Here is a 20,133-nt window from a genome sequence, read left to right as displayed (position 1 = left end):
TAATGGAAGTAGATACCAGTCCATGAAATATTCATGAATTTCTCATTTTTCTGATGACGGTATTTTTGATTCTGCAACCTGTGGTCTGCTGTTTACTTGCCAGTTAAATCACAGCACATTTAATGACTTTCTAGATCTCTGTCTGTGGACTTTTTGCCAAAGAATAGGATCTTGGGGATTTTGGTATTAGTGAAAAGTTACTCAAGTCTAGACATAGATCCAGCTATCTCTAGCATGTTTTCTTTTCATGGCTTTCAGACAGACTCCTCTTTAGCTGCTATCAGGCATTGCCTATAAGTCTTAAATTAATTTGACATATTACATCTGTATCTCCTAAGTTTTCATGTGATTTATATTAAATCACACACAAAAAATATTATAGTTCTATATATGTCTACCTTCATTTGTTTATATATTTGAAGACAGGACAAATGTTAGGATTGATACACATTTTGAAGTGCAGTACTGAACTTTAACTGAACAAGCGTGCTAGATTTTGCACTATAGCACTCTTTGTTTTTCTTGGCTTTGACCCAGGAACCTAAGCACATGCTTAGGTCCATCTTTATTCTGGAAAAAAATTAAGTTGGCCTTCAACGGGCGCATCTACATGAGATGCTTTACTGCCCATTAGAATAATGTGATGCACAGTAAGTTATCAGCATCTATATGTGTGCAGCAATTCCTGTGCGGTAGATTAGCCTAATGTGTCATTTTTTAGCACCGATAGATACAGGTACTAGAAAATGGTATATTAAACTACTGTGCCAAAGTGCACGTGTAGACTCTGACTGGGACCAAATTGCTCCTGGTCAGCTCAGGCAGCAGGGGCTACAGCTTAACCCTCTTGAAAGCAATTTGTTCATGATGGGTGCACGTTTAGATGCATGCCAGGGAAGGCTTTAAAGAGCCTGAATGCTCAGAGAGATAACCTTTTAGGTAATCCCTGATGTCCATGAGAACCCAAGTTTTTAAATAAGTGGGATGCTTTGCCATTATTGAGGTTGTTGTTGTTATTATTATTATTATTATTATTATCACAGTTCCAGTTCCTACTAAAATTACCCAAGTGCCTTCTTATCCATTTGGAACTCACCTACGTTCCCTGCCGACTCCTATGTATTAATTGTATGGCTGTCCACAATGGCATATGAGCAGAAGTGAAGTATATTCACATTGTGTAACAGGGATTACATTTCAGTGGGGAGGCTGTGAGACAGGCCTTACTTTCTGCATGTTCCAGCAGTGCGTGCAGGGCTTCATTCAAATGAATACTAATCATTGATGTGGTCTCACTGGAGCTAATACTTTTTTCAAAGCAGAGATAGTTTAAAGTGGAAGAAACATGCTTCTCCTGGGAGCTGGTAGTGTCTGTTCATCTGAATGTCACCCTAGGACACAGTAGGCTGGATCTTATTCATGTCACTCCAGCCACAAACTTCTCTCTTGGGGAATCTGGCAGTGGAATCCCTTGCCTGGCCAGTCCATCCTTTCCACTGCCCGCCACAGAGCCATACAGACTGGCATTTGCCTCCTTACCCCCTTTCAACATGCCTGCATTGGCCCTTGCTACTGCGAGAGTTTGGGACCATGCAGCCTGGTACTCAGGTTATAGCACAGCCCATACCTTACGTTCCATGTGACGTGGCATTTCCCCAGGAATTTGCACTTTCCAGGCGCTCTTGGTTACACAGGAGGATGCAACAAACTCCACACTGATTCCTCAAAGCGCATCTCATTACTCATGAATGCCTTGTGCAAATAAATATTTAGATGGCCTCCTCGTTTGCCAAGCCTATGCCTTTGGTCTGTTGACTTCAGTAGGGGATAACGCTTCCAGCAGAAGACTAAGAAAGGTCAGAGGTGCTGAATAGGGAAACACAATTTGTTACCGAAAGAAGAGGAACTTTGACTTAAAACCAGGCATTGTTTTGAAGCTACTGAAGGTGGATATGGTGTTCATAAAAGGGGGGGATTGCCAGCTCCAGGTGCATCCGGGACTGTGCAGGATTCCTCAAAGAGCTCTCTCAGTACCTTTCAATCCTGGCTTGCAATATTCAGCTATTCCAGTCCTGAGTCCGTCATGTGCCAAATGGTGTGATGCAGTAGAAATACACTTTCAGACCACCACAGTGCTTTTTGCGTGTGACCTAGTTATATTTTGAACCTCTGTTTCAAAGCTGAAAGACCAGCATACTAACCTACTATGTATGGTTTAGGACCTTGAACATTATTTCTATACCCAAACCCCAGAAGCTGGACATTAGGAAGAACTTCTTCACAGTTAGAGTGGCCAAGGTCTGGAACGGGCTCCCAAGGGAGGTGGTGCTCTCCCCTGCCCTGGGGGTCTTCAAGAGGAGGTTGGATATGCATCTAGCTGGGGTCATCTAGACCCAGCCCTCTTTCCTGCCTATGCAGGGGGTCGGTCTCGATGATCTATTGAGGTCCCTTCTGACCCTAACATCTATGAATCTATGAATAAGCCCATGAATGGACTGGTTTGCTATATGGTGCTGATAGAGATTTGAAAGGTGATGTCAGGGTGAACAGAGGCTGATTTCTTGCATCTTCATCACATTACCCTTTTTTGATTTCTCCAGTTCCCATCCACCATCAAAATCCAAAGCTCAGGAAGGCAGCACTTCATGGGATAGAAAAACAAAACTGCAGAATAAGGGTTTTCCTTATTTTTCCCCCTTTAATTGGCAGTTTGCATTTTTAAAGGTAAGTTGCATTATTTCAGTTCTCATTAACTATGTTCCAGCAATAAGGTTTTTAATGTTCACCCATGTTCACTCCTTTACCTCCAGGAGTGCCACTAAAGTCCCAGATTTGGAAACCAAAAGCAAAACAAATGCAGATAACCCTTTGCCTCGAAGTCACTGCCAGGAAACGAGAAAACCATCTTGCAACCACTTCAGTAGCATAGCTACCACAACGAAGGACCCACCAAAGGCAGGTAGACAGACATGGTTTCTATTTCATTTCAGATGTTTGAATTTTTGTTTGTGAATCTGTATTGGCTGCTGCTTTTCTTTGTATTATTTTTTCCAGAGGAATTTTAATTTGCAGTGCTTTAATAATGGTGCTTTAGCCACACATTGATATGATCTGTAATTTCCCCATGCTTCTGTAACCTTCCCTGGAGAAGCTGTGGATCAGCGGTGTAGGCATGAAAGGCACAATCCAAATGCTAATCAGATTACAATGTGCCCCGCTCGCTCTTCCCCGGGGAATGCATTTAAGTCATCAGCTCATTTCAGCCAAAGAAAAGTCTTACGGTAAGAATTTATGGTCCATATTACAACCTGCTGTGACTCCATATCGGTACAAAAGACTTTATATTCTTTCCCAAAGTTATTCAGTTCCGACTTCCTTTGGAACTGGATTTAAATAAATGTCTCTCACTGAGAGCGCCGTGTTTTTTAAAATCTTTTCCATCACATCTTGAGTTACCTTCCCAAAAAAACAGTCAAGTCCATCTGGAATTCATGGGCATTGATTGTGTCTGTAAATGCCTTAGGGCCTGCGCCATCTTTTATACTTTGCTTGTATGTCCAGCAAGATGGGGCCCCAATGTGGAGTAGGCACTTCTGATGTACAAATAATAAATAGGCACACTGTTAGCTGATGGAGGGTATTTCTGGCTGCTGAAATATGGAACATTAGTCAATAAGTAACCTGTGTCAAAATATAAGAGTACATGGTTCTCTCTAACTGGACCTTCATATTAATAAAAGAAAAAAAAAGAGATTGATATTGGATGTGAATATTTGCTCATTAGTAATAAAACAGATGCCTTGTCTTGTGCCTGTAACACCCTTAGTGCATTTTACCAGCTAGCTGTAATGTCTACAGAAAAAAAGATTAACTTTCTTAAGACCCAGAGCTGAAATAAATGGTCATCCCAATGATTAGCCTGATCAGTCACAAAGACTGTGATTTTGGTGGGACTGTACTCTTGTTGAAAGTTAAGCATGGTATATTATCACTGTTTGCAGGACTGAAGTTTTAATTTGCCTGTGTACAAATTAGGGCTAAAGATACTCAGCGACTTTGTGAAATAGCGTGAGATCTATGGACGGAAAGCGCTGAGAGCTAAGAAGTGTGATCATTATTTATTATATATTAATATTTGTTATTCAACAGGATTTAGGTGTGGGGAAAACCTGGAGGATCTGTTCTGGTCTTATGTATGTTAAGAATCCCAAGGGCTTTTTTTAGTGTCTGCCACAATTATGGGTGAGGACTGAATGAAAACTTGTGGTTTTACTCTACAAAATATTAAATTCAGCAACTGCCCATATTTTCAGGGGAAAAAATGAAAAAAAAATCTCTCACAACACTTCTAAACAGTATCTCAACTGTGTGCTGGGAATTCAGTCCCCTTTCAAAAGGGATACACACACGCACATGACTGAATATTATAGGCTAAATATCTGCATATATAATCTCGCCCTGTGAAAGGAGGTGCGAGGTATATTCATTTTGCTCTACCTTCCAGCTGAATTCACAGAGTTGTAGAAGATTTCTCTGCGTATTGTATCAATGAAGATTTTGTCTCTTCCGTATTCGGGGGAATGTGTGATGTCTTTCCTGAAGATGTTCACATGGTGGGGGATTTCCTTCTTCCTTCATTTTTTGGCAGCGCCTAGGTGAAGTTTGATTTTAGCCGTTTGAACGAAAACACTCATTTCTAGGGAAGAGCTGAAATTGCCAAAAATCTTCAAGGTGTGTTGGTATAATTACATATTGTATGTCTCAGGATTAACGAGTGCATTTCAATGTTTGCTTTCAAGGACTCGAGTTTACTCGGTTTCATGTTTAAGTAAACACTGGAACATGGGATGCTTCATACCGGATAAGACCGTTGGTCCATCAAGTCTGGTAGCCTGCCTCTAGCAATGACTCATGTCTGATGCTTCACTAGAAGGGAACCTTCCCATCTTACAATGCATCAGGTCAGTTGTACAGTATGGCACATGGTGTGTGCATATCTCTGTACCCTTCCTTCTGGACGTATGCCTTCAGAATACTGCCCCATTGCAGCACAGGACCTCTCACGCACAATGCTGGGCATGGGACTTTCCCTATAATCTTCAGCTTGCAAAATGCTGAGTGGTTCCCATGTGAGAGGAGAGCTTTCAGCTCCCATTGGAAACGAGGGCTCTCAGAGCCTTTCATGCAGGTCCAGCATCAGATTGGGCCAGGCCCACCTGTTAAGCTTTGGATCTGTGATGGTCAAGTGAGTTTGAAATGAAGCAGAACACGTCCACCTAACATAGGTGACTGCCTAAGGACCCTTCTAACAACTTCATTAAGTGGTAGGGGTAAGACTTTTAAAGCATTAGGTAGCCAAAGATACAGAGAGAAACCTAGCAGAGTTTCCAGAAGTGCCTAGAGGCAAGGATTTCTTAGGGTGATATCTTTTATTGGATCAACTGCATAGATGGGAAAGTGTTAGACAAGCTTTTGAATTCAAGCCCTTCTGATATCTTCTATTCAAAAAATTGTCTTAAGTCTTTCTCAGTGATGCCATTGGTCCAATACAAGATCTCACCCTAAGAAATCCTTGCCTGTGGCGTAATTCCTGGACCATCATGGCTACAACATTACTCTAAAATGCCTAGGCACCTAACTCCCTTGATTTGAAGAATTAAGTGCCGGAACAGTTTTAAAAATCCATTAGGTGTCTAAAGGCTCATAAATACCTTTAAAATTCAGCCCTCTGCCACCGAGTGTACTAAATTAGACTTTGCTGAATGTCCCCTATTTTTCCATTGCTCCAAAACTCACCAATAGCTTTTTCAGGGCACCGCATTGTACTTCATTACAGTGTCTGAATCTCAAGTGACAACGTGTGTCTGAGCTGAGCTGCGGTCTGTGTTTTTAAATGTAAAGCCTTGTGTGATATAGGGCAAATAGACTGGATTATAAGGCAAGATTGCAAGATCTAACATTAGGTGAAACGGTATATGAGAAATAAGGATGTATGAAAGATCACGTACAAAGGACGTAGCCGACTAAACAAACTGGGTGTTTGCTCATGGTCATATGCCTCATGGTCATATCCAAGACCAGTTTAAGTTTGCTCTTCCAGCAACTTGATAGTCTCATGTCTCAACTTTTCTCCCTTTCTAATAACATTCATCCTATGATACAGGGCCTGATTCATGAAATCACTGCATTTTATTTGCACGGAGGTGGGAAACTGCATTTTAATGGAGCACTCCTTCACAGTTCGTTACTGGTTGTTGTCAGTATAGACAGGACAACCCCTCTGATTCTTACACGGAGACATTAATCAGAAAGGAAGTACATCAGTCTCAGACAGAAAAGATCTATTAGTGAACAAGATGTAACCCATCAAATCTTAGGGCTGCTTTGTTCCAGCTGAGGATATGGAGCTGGGATTTAAGGACTAGCAAACACAGGACATTCGAATGCAGTGCAGTCATTAATGAATAACCCCCAAATCCTGGCATCTTGGCTTCTTATTTATATATTTTGAAGGTGGCAGGGAACTTCTGCATGGAGGAGGCTGCATCTTCCCAACACCCACTGGGTTGGCCTCCTTCATATCCTCTCAGCTAAGAGCACCTGTTCCATGAACTGTATAACCACTGTCAGAGACAGTTTTATTTAGCAGAACATCTAATAACATTTCCCTTTGTTCTGTTGTGAAGTTTCTTGATTGTTTTGGCTCAGAAGTGAATCTAGTTACAGAGAAACCTGTGTGTTTAGTTTACAGGAGCCATTCTTAGGTTGGTTGCAAGCAAACTTTTTTTTTAATCTTAGTTTCTAACTTTCTTATTGCAAACGAAAATCATCATCATCAAAAACCCAACCCGTCCTAATCTGTGCTGTGTTCCAGCGCTGAACACTGTTTCCTTCAACATGTGAACAGCTGGAGATTTGCAGGAACATTTTCCAAAGCACCTGAGTCCCAGTGAGATTCAAGCAGACTTTGACTTTTGAAAACTGTATTCTTGATCTATGGTGAATCGTTTTTTCAAAAAAATCATACATAGAAATTTGCAAAGACCAGCGTGACAAAAACAAAGCCATCTAAAAGGGTTAAATATCAGTAATTATATTTTTTTCTCTTTGCTCGCAATCTCTTGGCTAAACTTAATCCCAAGGGTTGCCTCCTTCCTAGACTGAAGTTTCTTCTTGTCTAATGCAAACCTGCCGTTATCTCAGTGTACTGCACAGAACCATAGGCCCATATCACATGGGAAGTTTTATATGTATTGCACTCAGCAAATCAAGTCCATGATTTAATTTTTCCCCCCCATCTTTCCCCTGCTACCCGCCTGCCTCCCCTCTGCGTTTGTCATTTTGGTTCACTGTCACTTGCTGACAGCTGCGTGTCATATTTTTTGTATCAGACACAAACCACAAAGTTCTGCACGCCTCATGCTTTCAATAATAATTATGAATAATTATGAAAGGCGCTACTGCTTAATGCTGCCACTGTGAATTTTCCATCCTCTAATTAGAAACATAATATAATGACTTGCTTCTCAGTTGAGGGAGCTTCCTAGAGTCTTCCCTCTTTCTGAGATGATCATGATTCTTCTTCCAAGTCAGACTGGCATGGACTGTGGGTTTCCTCTGTAGCGGGGGTCTTGTCAGTGCTGTAGCAATGAAGTTTGGTGCTCGGGGCAAAGCTTGCAGCGGCATCCCGCCCTCGCCCCGTGCACAGATCCGGGGGGGCACATGCTCCCCCATGCTTGCCCGGGAGTGCACGCAGTGGCGGGAGCCACCCTCTCCCTGTCCTTGTGCCCTCCCAAACGAGCTGCTCGTGGCTCCATCCCACATCCTGCCCCAGCTGGGCAGTGCCTGTTGGTGCCCCTTCACTTCGGCACCCACGGCGGTCACCCTGCTCAGTGCCCCCCTTACTATGGCACTGGGTCTTGTTCCTCTTTCCTGGACGTCCTGATTGGATTTTAACAGACTACTTGCCATCCTTGCAGTGGCAGGACATTGGCAGTGACCTCATCCCTCTGTTTTGCCTGTGACAAGTTAGGTGTCCTTGATGTTTTCGAGGATTGTGCCTGGTATTTGTGGATAGGGGGCTGACCATAGTGTTTTAAGACTAGTTTAGATGAACACTTGTATAGGATGGCTTAGATAGGGATAATTCTGCCTCGAGGAGGGGCTTGAACTAGCTGAGATCCTGAGGTCCTTAATTTCCAGCCCTGCTTTTTCATGATTCTATAAAGTCTGTGAGAAACCCTGTCGAAGAGGACTGGAAAAACAGCATACATTCAAGTTCTCTGTTCATTCATGTTATCTTGCGTAGTTAGTGATGGAGAAGTTTCCATAAATCTGGGTCAGGTAATATTTTGAGGTTTAGCTGAAGTTGATCTAAATGCTCTTCGACTCTGTTAGTTAAAGTGAGGTTGAAGCACTCATCAGAACAGGCTCTCCCATGTCCTTTCTGATTTCCGGTCTATTAGACACACCACAAGAACAAGACTTCTCGTTGGGTATTTCAAGGAGCGGTAAATGCAAACTCTGATTCGAAACACCCCAGGAGTTTGGATACAGATAAAGGGCTTGCTACAGGACTGGACCGTGCTTCTAATTACCCCGTTTCCCCCTCCCCCCTGCCGATCGGTGAGTGTTTGGATGTGAGGTTTGGGCCCATTTCGGTTATATTTCTCTAGTTGACACTATCTGCCTGCAAATGAAGATTCAGGGAGATTTATCCAGCTCGTTTCTTTTTGAGGTTCAGGTTGGATTTGGCTTGGGTGATATGTGGGAGCAGCGCCTGTGCCTGATGAATGAAATCAACTGCAGGATTCTTTGCCACGGGCCGTGGAAGCATCATGTTTAGTAGCGTATATAGTACTTGACCTAGTAGGATCTTCCTCCCTTCCCAGCACTCGCGAGGGCGCTGCCCATGGGGATTGGGAAGAAGTAATCGGAGAGACTGGCGATGGAAATGACATTCCCCGTTGTTCTCACTGTACAGATCCCGCTGTTTAGTCAAGTCTATTTCTAACTGTCCCAATTGATGTGGTTCCCAACATTCCCCACGGAGGATTATTCCTTAGCTTAACACGTTTCACTGTTGGGAAATCTTTCCTGATACCCAGGCTAAAGTTTTTCCTTCTTAATCTCAACCCATTACTCTGAGTTATGCCCCCCATGTACCACTGTAAATAACTCCTCTCCCTCCTTGATGTTTACAACCTTCAAATATTTGCAGGCTGTTATCGTGTCCCCTTAGTCATCTCTGAGCTAAGCTATATGTATGGAGGGCTTTTAATCTTTCCTCAGAAGTCAACCCCCTTCCCGGGCTCTCTTATCACAGTGTTCTGCTTTTCTCTGAACTCCTTCCAATGGACCGGTATTTTTCTGGTTATGGCGTGACGTGACCTGAATGCAACGTTCCCAGTGGAGCCCCACCAGACCCAGGAGGCAAGGACTGTTATCTTCCTTCCCTGTCCCATAATTCCTCTTTATATGAAGCCCATACATGCACCAGCCATCTTTGACACCCTAGTACTTTTTGTGCCCTTGCAACTAATGCAGTCATACCCTGGCCTCTGTGAAATAGGGTGGCTCACCAAGCTGTCCCCTTGCCATATGTACTAGAGAAAAGGGAGAAAATGCCTGTCTCTCCTTGCACCTTATTTTTTCCGAGGACTGGCACCTTGAGCATCTCTGTCATGGCTTGGTCTGGGCAGTCTCCCTTGTTTTTGCCGATTCATAAAATGGAGGCCACATGTGGAAATGACCACTGTAGTTTGTTAAAGGGTGAATGAAGTCCTTGCTTCATTGGAGTCATTAGCAAGGCTAGTGTTAATGGGAGTCTACCTTGGCTCCTATTGCCGGACCCTGCAGAAGAAAAATGAAATGTAATAGAGACTCAGGCTAGCTGGCTTTGGAAAGCACTAGGGGTTACACACTTTGCTTTCAAGACACACTTGCTGCCAAGGCTAATTTTTCTGGAAGAAAGTTGAAGACAGCAGGATGGTGACAGGTGACGTTCTCATCCTCCCAATTACAGATTTATCTAAGAATTTCTCCCTGGAGCCTAACTGGTTTTGAGTTTATCTGGGCTGTCATTGCCCCCTGCGCACACAAACAGCATATGCTGAAGGTCTACACCAGCAGAAGGAACAACTTCCATGGACAGAAGTGAGCAAAACCCATGGAGTTTGAGTCTCAGCTTCCTGAGTGAAAGTTCATTTGGAAAAACTTGTGCTATAATGTCTCTCCTCCACTTTTTTCTCTCCTCAGTCCCTCTTTTGGAAGGGTTTATTACATATACTCCTACACTTTGTCCCAGTGAAAGGGACAGGGGGTTGATGCTCTGATTTCTCCTTTGAGAAGAAGCATGTTCAGGGTGGCTTGGGAGAATCCACGTGCAGAAAACATTGCTGTTTTGCCATCAGTGTCTCAAAAAAGACGACAAAAACGAATAGATATAGATAGCAGGATTGTTAGCAGCAAGAGTTGGTTTCTTGAGAGACCTCACAGCATCTACCTTTAGAAGAGCCTGCCACTCTAGCTGGACAGTCCCCTTGGCAGCCAGGGAGGACAGGAGGACAACTCTCAGGGAATACTCCAGTACTTTCAGGACCTCATGAGCTTGAACATGGGTTGAAACTTGGAGGGTTTTTTTTTTAAAGACACTTTTCTACTTCCATTGTGCATCTGTCACGGGTGGAAGGGAAGGAATCTGGGGCTTCTGGTGAATCAAAAATGAACCAGTAAATGAAATTTGGGCTGCGTGTATAGAAGCACTGTATCCAAGACACAGGAGGTGATAAAACCACTCTATGTAACACCCGCTAGACTTCAGCTGCAGTTCTGTGTTCGGTTTGAGGCACCGCATTATAAGACAGAGAGGAGAGGACCTAGAGGTGAGTGCTGAAGATGATCAAAGGGTTGGAAACCAAGCTGTATGAAGAAAGGTTGAAGGAACCAGGTATGTTTAGTTTGGAGTAAAGGGGACTTTTGGGGGTGGGGAGGGAGAGGGGGCATGTCATCAGTTTTCAAAAATTTGAAAAGCTGCTGTAAGGAATATGGAGAAACATTGTTCTTCTTCACTGCAGAGAACGTAGTACAACGGGTTTAAACTTCAGCAAAGCAAAGATCAAATTGCAATGGGAATCCCCCCACCTAACTCTATGAACAGTAGCACAATGCAGCAAGCTACCTAGGAAAGCTGTGCAATCTCCTTCAGTGGAAGTTTTCAAGAAGAGGCTGCCTAGGCATCTGTCTGGGATGGTTAGGAACAGCAAATCCTGTATCTGTGTAGGAGGTTGGACTAGGTGACCTTGGCGGTCTCTCCCAGCCCTATGAGTCTATGATCTCATTCCAGATCTAAGTGAGTTTTTGCTGCAAAGTAACTAGAAACATTTTGTTTTTGACCATATAAGGCCTGGCTGCTAATTCCTGGCAGTGTAAATTCAAACTCTGTGTTATTCTACAGCAGGCCAACAGGCCTAGCCCTGTTGGTTAGGTGGGCTGCCCAGCCAGTACAAATTAGACCTTTGAGTGACAGCTGTCTCAGGGCTTCTGCTCTCGTCTCCTGACAAATTGCCACGCCGCAGGCTCCAGACTCACTGGTGCTCATTGCAGCCGTTGTGGTATTTTCCCTTTGGTGCAAAACTTAATTATTTCTGTGCTATGCTGCAGGTATCATCTTCCTTTGTCCCAGGTTGCCTGCAGCTAAGAGGGCAAAAGAAGCCAGGTAACTGTAACTGGGCTGCACTGGAGGTGCTGTGCGGGTGGCTATTCATGTGGACGTTTCTACTGCAGCCTGGCTGCACCATTGCTGCATGTAGTCTTGAGTGTGCAACATTTGCTGTCCTTACTCTACAAATGAGAGAGAATAGAAGACAGCCTGATTGACTCCAGGAAAGGGGGGCAGTATTAAAATAAGGAAGATATTCATGATGGGAGCTCATCTGAGTTGATTCATGGCCTCAAATATCTTAATCTCTCTTGGGATCAGATTTTCATTCATGCTTGCCACTTTCTACCACTCTAGCTGCACAAGGGGCCTTAGTTAACGTGTTGACACATCTATTCTGCAGGTGATCTGAGCAGCGTTTTAAGTTAAATAAGAATCATGTCCTCTATTTTCTCATCTACCAAAGTGGGCCAACAATGCTGTTGTGGAAATTAAAGTCTGCTCCTGTTTCTAACACAGTGGGCATGTCTACATGTGTGCTTTAGTGTGTAGCAGACTATTTTATTGCACATTAAAATGTCACATAAAAAACTGTGACATTACACTAACGCACAGTGCAAGTCTATCATGCATTAAGCGTCACTAAAAAAGTGTGCAAGCACATTACTGCACATTAGTGCTGCCTAATGTACATTAATTTAGTACCTCATATTGGGGGTACTACATTTAATGCACATTAGAAATGGCGTGTTCATGCACATGTAGATGCTCCCAGTCAGCGGGACAACTTATCGCTTCTCTGATGGCAACAGTATTGGGTCCAAATTGAGCTATTCAACCATTGCAAAGGGCTGTGTGAGCCTCCCATGAAAAGTGCCATCCCATAGCTAAGTCTCGTTGTTTCTGTACTGGTAAATCTTTGTGAGGATGATCCCTGCTGAATTCCTGCCCCAGGGGTGAGGGGCTGGGTACCTTCCAGCCCTGATGTCTATGAAGTCTATGAAACTACAAGGAAGCGTGGTCTGTTGATTTAAACCCTGGTAATGCTGCATATTGCTCTTGCAAGCCGAATACTGAACACAGTGGCATGTACTAAAATGTCTGTGCGAGCCATAGGAGGTCGGTCGGGCCAAGAGAGGGGATCTCAGCTTCATGAGAAACATAAATCTTCATGAAGTTGATCCTGTGATGGTCTAAGTGGTTGAAGAGAGACCGAAAAGAGGTCAGGAGATAGGGAAGCCCTCTTCACTGCATTGAATGCCTAACCCATTGCAGAATTTCCTGCCAGCACATGCCTAGCTTTACACAGACCAGCGAGTGTTGCAAGCAGGTTATTGTCACACCTGAAAGCATTTTATCATTGAAAACATGCTATGACTATCATGAGACTGACACCTCTCCATATTTCAGAACTTTGCAAGCTTTATGGATCATGGGAGCCCCATATTCATAAAATACATTGCTCCTAGAAAATATACCCAGGCTTGATGGAAGGTGGGGAGTGGGAGGGGGTCCCCTCCATTTTTCCTGACTGTTATTAAATACATCTAAATAGATATCACTGCTCACCTCTGTCATAAGAATAACCATTGGTTTTGCAGGCATGACTTGCGAGAGGTGAGGAAGTATGCTGCAGCTCTAGAAACCCGAGCAATATCAAGGCTGTGAGTTTTCCTCAGGTTTATCACACGCAGTCTTTTATAAGAGCACATCTGTGCGCCACTGGTTTACTTTACATCTATGCAAACTGTGTCATGTACAAGAGGAGATGCACTGAGCTCAGCTTGCCTTCTCGCGTGCCTGCGGTGTTGGCAGGATTGCTGGCATATTTTGTATTTTCTGCACTGCAACATCTCTGCCATCTTGGATTTACACCCATGAATGTGGCTAAATCATATTGGGGGTTTCATGTGCATCACATTATGCATTTGTATTGAAGGATTTCCCTTTTTTTGTGATTCTACCCCACCTTTTACCATGAAACTCGAAAATACCATCAAATCGCTTCGATCACAACTACAAGAAAAACTACAACCTACACTACACCCCTTTTTGTGGGGAATTCTAGTGATATCAGTAGGAGTTTTATGCTAAAAAAAAATCAGCTAGATTTTACCCCTAGTCCTATTTTTCAAAGATTTTGCTGAGCTGTATGTTTACCTGGTTGAATACATTGCTAATTAAATGCTATTCTTTTTGTTAACATCTACTCATTCTTTCAGTAAGTCCTAGTTCACTGTGATCTAACGCACTCTTAGTGTTTGAATGCAATAACTTGCCCATACATATTACTTTGCTGTATTAAAAAGCTCCTAAGATTTGTCAAGACTCGTTCAATTTGAACACCCCCCCCCTCCGATGATTAGATAAAGATTTAGAGCCACCACTGCATACAGTTAATTATGGGCTTTAAAAAATGGCATTAATTGAGGACTGTCTTGTTATAGCACTAACAAAGAATAATATATGTGCCAATTTAGAAATGAATTCTGCATCACAGACCATCAGTACAAGCTGTAAAATGAAAAAAAAAAATTAACTGTACACAAAACATTTAAAATAAAATGCATTTCTTTCTGTTATTGGTTGGAGGGGAATATGCACACATTTTTGTCAGCCCCTTTCTCAGGCATTCTGTATTCCCCTTATGACTTTGTCATTTTTGTTCCATGGCTCTTACCCTTTTCTAATAAAATTAAATCCATTCTATTTAGTAGAACCACTCAACATCATTACAATATTTCATGAATATGTTGTTGTTAGTTTTTCACTTATAATTCAAAATACCGATTGAGATTTACATCCGCATTTTGAGATCTGAAATGTTTCAGGTAGTTCTACCGGCAAAGCGAACAGTACCTACTTAGTTGAAATGATTTCGATGCCTTTTTTATCAAAAAAATAGTCTAAAACAAAGTTTGGCTCATGGACTTCCATATTGATTTGCAATCTAGAAGGAAAGGAGCAAAATAGTATATACTGGGTTTCTTTTTGTTGAAGGGAGCTATTTTTGATGTCCCTTGCACTAGCTTGATAACATGGATCAAATTATACTAATATCACATTTATATGAGATGAGATGCTGGTCCAGTCAACTTCAGTGAGACTTTTGCGGGGCCTGAAGAGTAAATGGTCAGATCCCAAATCCTTTGCTAATGACTATATGTGCAGAACTCCATTGAGTCTAGTGAGGGTACTCTTGATTTACACTGGTAGGAATGAAGGTGAAATCACCTAATAGGTTTCCAAGCACAACCTGGGCGAGAGAGATGTGAAGCCTACCGAGGAAATCTCTTTGACGTCTGTATGGGCAAGCATTACAGCAACATAAACAGATATTAGAGGGTCAGATCCCTATCACACACTGGGTAACAGGACCAGAATGGCATAAAGGGGCTGTAAAAACTCCACGTCTGGCAGACAGAAGATTAGCAGAGTGCAGGCATTGTACACGGCAGCCATGAGGCTGCTCGCCAAAGATCTCTCTGAGACGCAGCACCCTCTCGTCCTGTGTATCAGCAATGCACGCTGCGTCGCAGCATAATGTAAGAAAGATGCCACCCTAGGGAGCCCTCTGAGTGTAACTACACAATCTTCTTTTCCCAAACAGCATGGAGCATCGGAAAACCGGGGGGCAAGGTCAGTTTTGCTGACAAAAATACAAGCAATGAATGAGGCCAGGGAAAATATTTGGGGTGTTTTGTCATATATCGGCATGGAAAGTCTATTTGATCTCCTGACTTGCTAACAAGGAAGCCAAAAGGAATCAAAAGGCAGGAGGAAACATGAGATTTGGGACATGTTGGCAGCTAGCTTTTTTCCTGCAAGTTTTGGAGGGTTTAAGATTTACGGAGGTGCAGATCCCATGATTCTTTCTGCTCTGGCATGGCGCCTTAGGTTTGCTCCTGCATCTCTAAAGCCTGCAGGAGTTTTTCAATTGACATGAAAGGGAGAAGGAACAAGGCTGCCATCTGTAGTCCTGTAGACCTAGGGACTTCAGCAGGGCTCAGGAAGGTAGTTGAACCCCTCAGTGGGAGAAGGGATGACAGGACCAGGCACACATAATGAATAAGTGATTTTTTCCCCCCAAATCTAGTAACATTTATTCCAGTGAGTGCTCATTCATTCATCACTAGACCCACCAAGGTGTTGCCTAGTGGACAGAGTGCTGGGCTGGGTCCCCAGAGTCTTCATGGTTATGCTGGCTCTGCCACTGGCTTGTTAGGTGGCCTTGGGTAAGTCACCTTTTTGGCTGCACCTCAGTTTCCCCATTGAAAACGGAGATGACGACACCTTCCGTGTAATGTACTTTGAGATCTACCGATGAAAGAATGCTACTTAAGATGTAGGTAATTAATATTCTTGAGAATCACCCTTACTTGGAGACTGTTTCCTTTGAGTTGTAAAAAGATACCATTTTTGATTCTTCATCCAAGTTTTCCTGGTTCAGTTGCTCTGTTAAAGATCACGGCTGTGACAAAACTTGAGTCTCTTCCAGTGAATACCATTCAGTCCAGCTCCAGTCCGATTCCAGTGCATGTGCTGTGTAATGTGAAGTGCAGAATTTAACAGACACGACTTGTCCCGGTGCTGGAAGAGTCGAGGGCAGCGGCTTTTGTTTAGTGTTTGTTTTCATCCTGCTCTAATGCAGTACAAAGACAGTAATCCTCTCCCTTATTCATTTTAAGCTACTCAGTGTAACACTTGCTTCATATTTTGGAAGAGCTGTGAGGAACAGAGAGCCAAATTTTTGCCTCTGCATCTCACTAAGCCCAGAAGGTTTATGAAAACTAGAAAATGCTGACTGGCATGACTTTCTGAACATATGGAAGTCAAGAGCGGAGTCTGAGACCCCAGTCCTCTCAACGCTCAAGTGCATTGACTTCACGGCCCTTGAAGTTCGCAGAACTACTTGTGAACACAGTTAAGCTGGCGGGAGCAGGGTCTATTTTGGAAGGGTTTTCAATAGGGAGAGGAACCGCTGCAGGGGACTAAACTGCAAATATTACACTCCTTTGAATGAACAGCAGATAAGTCAAAATCAGACGGTGCAACTATCACTGTCAAAGCTGATCGAGCCTGATTCTTCAGCTAGAGTAAATAGGCCTGGCTTTGTTGGCCTCGATGGCGCGACACTGGTGTAGCGCGGTGCAAGACCTGACGTGGGGCTTTTGTATGCACAGGTGCTCAGATGAAGGACCTCAGCTAAAGGCATGTAAGTTAAAAGCACGTTTCCTCCTGAATGGTACATCTCCAGTTTCCATAAAAAGGGACTCCACGCCCTCCGTGGCTTTGCCTTAACCTTCTCCAACATCCTCATGCAGGCCCTAATTTGTAAATGATACGACTGATTATTTCCCATTCAGCCCTTCCCTCTCACAGTGATACAGGGATTCCTGGCAGCGCCGTGCAGAGAACTGCTGAACGCTTCGTGCCAGACTGCACTTACTCTGTTGCTAAATGGAGCAAGTTGACGCTCACTGCTTTCGCCCTGGACTCTTTTGCCAGGAGTATATTCATTTGAACGTTTCTGGTCTTGACATACACACCTAACATATACATGGTTTTAATGGTTTCCAGCATTCCCCACATAAACAGGAGGAACAGTTAAAGATCCCTTGGAGATCTGGAAAGAATTGAAGATAACTCTGGTGTCCTGGCCAACATTCCTTCTCTCGTTGGAGCAGGTCCTTTAAAATCTTCAAAGCTACTTGCCGTTGCTGGATATATGTTACTGGATCCAGGCTAAATAGCTAGCTGTCCATGGCTCTTCTAAGGTAGGCACTCACCTTGCTGGGCTCTATACCCTACTGACTTCTCTGATGCCACAACCATTGTGCCACGACTATTTTACTTCAGGCTTTGTAAAATGTCGCTATTATGACCAGCTCTAACTATGCTTTAAAATGACTTCATTTTATTAGTTGTATTTTTCTTCAAAGACAGCACGATGCTGGAGCCCGACAAATCTGATTTTGATAAGTCCCAGGCTCATTGCACATACCAGGGGATTTATTTGTGTTCCAAATAAGTGATTTTGTTGGGTTTTTTTAATTGGTTGATGTTTTCTTTTTTTAAAGCACTTGGTCTCAAAGCTACAGGCCTTTATGGACACCTAGCACGATGCGTAGGCAGAGTTCAAGAGTACAATCCTTAAAACCTTCACCTAACCCCCTAGGCACCTATAATCTATAGGCACTTAATGTTCCCTGGAACCTACAGTCCTGCTTCTGCAGGTGCCCAGATCTGCTGTCGTCTTGGCACCACCTCTCTCATGTCGAAGCTTGCTCAGATCCTTAAGGCAGGCATACCTTCCCCTATCTCCCCAAAAGACTGCATCCATTATGCTTGCTTTGACCTTGCCTTACATGCAGCGGTAGGACTGAGCTCCACGCAAAGCACAGTAGCCATGGCCACGTTCAGATGGAAACATGGCCAAAAGAAAGGCGGCAATGTCACCCTTATTATATATGGTGGTTAGGATGCTCACTCTGTGTTGTGATCACCGGAGGATGATGCTCCCCCTGTGTTGCGATCAGGTGTACGTGAGTGAGAAGAACTAAACAGTCAACTTTATTGTAGACAACTTCTGTGGACTCTCTGTCTGGCTCCTATTAACAGCTGCTACCAAACTGAAGGGCCATCTCCCAATTCCCAATGTCCTCAGTCCCTTGTTAGGAAGCATCTTTAAATGACAACTTCTTCACTATATCCTGGATATAGCCTCCTGGGCTCTGTGCCCTTCTCAGCCTGGAGGGCTCAAGGAATCTTGAATTCTTTTTTGCACCCCAACACGGGTTCAACAGGAGGTGTGGGGGGCTAGGATAGTGCCTGGGGGCTAGGATACTTCCTTGGACGGTGTGCGCTGTGGGTTTGAATGCCCCTTAGGGTGACCCATGTATTTCATACCCTAGGCGAGAGCATTAACCGCAAAACCATTGTACCTCCTTTATAGCAGCCATGTTTTAAAAGAAAGGTGTGACCCCCATCCCCCTTTTAAAAGGGAAAACCCAAGCTCCTAAATCCCGGGGAGGTACAGGACTGGGAATCCTGACTTGACAGAGAGCCCAGAGCTAGGTTCTGTCAGGTGAGGACAGATCCTTTCATCTCCACGAACATTGCTTCAGTTCCCCCCCGGAGGAGACCGACTAAAATGATTGTAATCAAGACTGTACAACAGAAATCATCAGCAGCACTCTTATCTAGAGGCCTGATAGTTGCTATCGTCAAAAAAAGAATATAATACTAAAAATAACCAGCGTGTTTGCATCCACCGGGCTCTATGCTGGAGCCCTGTAAATCTCCGTCGTTCTGCTTTGCGGGGGATTGTGCAAAGTAGGAGGATTTATTGCCTGCTTTGTGCTTAGATGCTATGTTTTGTTCTCCCAGTAAATAATGAGGGCAGTGGTATTACTGTTTAAATTGTTAGAGGGATTCTGCGCTTAACCTTTTATTGGATGGTTGGGCTCACAATAACTACTTACTCCCTTGGTTAGTCAACTAAAGAGTGTGCAAGTAATTGGCAGTTCGAGGTGTTCCTGTTTAAGGAGGACACAGTACATAAACGTTTCCCATGAACCATATTCTCGCCTTCCATGGAGAACACCAGTGGAGGGGAAATAATGGGTCTGATACTCAATTAGTGTAAACCAGGGCAGCTCTATTGGCATCAAGCTGAAATAAGAGCTGATGGCACCACTTAATGTGTGAGGAACTACTGTGAGTTTAAGTACCAGAGTACTTAAATCCAGCCAGTTCTTCCCCATTGGGGAGGTACCGTCTCAGTAGCCAGAGGGGACAGATGCTAAATCTCACACAATTCAGGGATCCTCAGGGCCAATGAGATGAATGAGCTCTCTCTAGTTCATTTTCCTCTCTCTTTTGAGCAGTAAAACTCCAGCCATGTTTTTATGGCTTCTCCATTGCTCAGGAGCCAAAGCCCCTCTCAGAGGTGTGGACAAGTGGGCATCTTACGTCAGTGCGCTGCTAGCAGTTTGGTTACTCTGGATTAGGAAGGCAGGTATCAGAATAATTTCAATGGAAATTGCATGTCCAAATCCGTTGGGCATCGGGTCCCAAATTTTTGTCAAAAGGCTCATGGCTGGCTCCGGTTTTGAACTGACATGTACTCTTAGAAATTGGAATTGCCCCTACCTGAGTGAATGGAGAACCACCAGTGTGAAAACAGAGTTAAGCAGGATCAGGGTCAAGCTATAGGTCTACATCAGGGGCAGGCAGTTATTTTGGGTGGAGGGTCACTTACGGGGATTTGGCAAGCCATCAAGGGCCACATGACAGGCAGCCCAGGGCAGATTAATATTAATTTTCTAAATTTTTTAGGGGCCCTGCAGGCTGGGTAGAATGGCCTGGTGGGCTGCATCCGGCCCCAGGCCGCATTTTGCCCACCTCTGGTCTAGATCCTCCATGAAGGCATGTGCCTGAGTATAAAAATAGGAGGTACTTTCAATGAGATT

Source organism: Alligator sinensis, unplaced genomic scaffold (assembly GCF_000455745.1).
Source record: "Alligator sinensis unplaced genomic scaffold, ASM45574v1 scaffold111_1, whole genome shotgun sequence".
NCBI lineage: Eukaryota > Metazoa > Chordata > Crocodylia > Alligatoridae > Alligator > Alligator sinensis.
The sequence above is the reverse complement of the archived record's forward strand: the minus strand, read 5'-3'. Positions refer to the sequence as shown.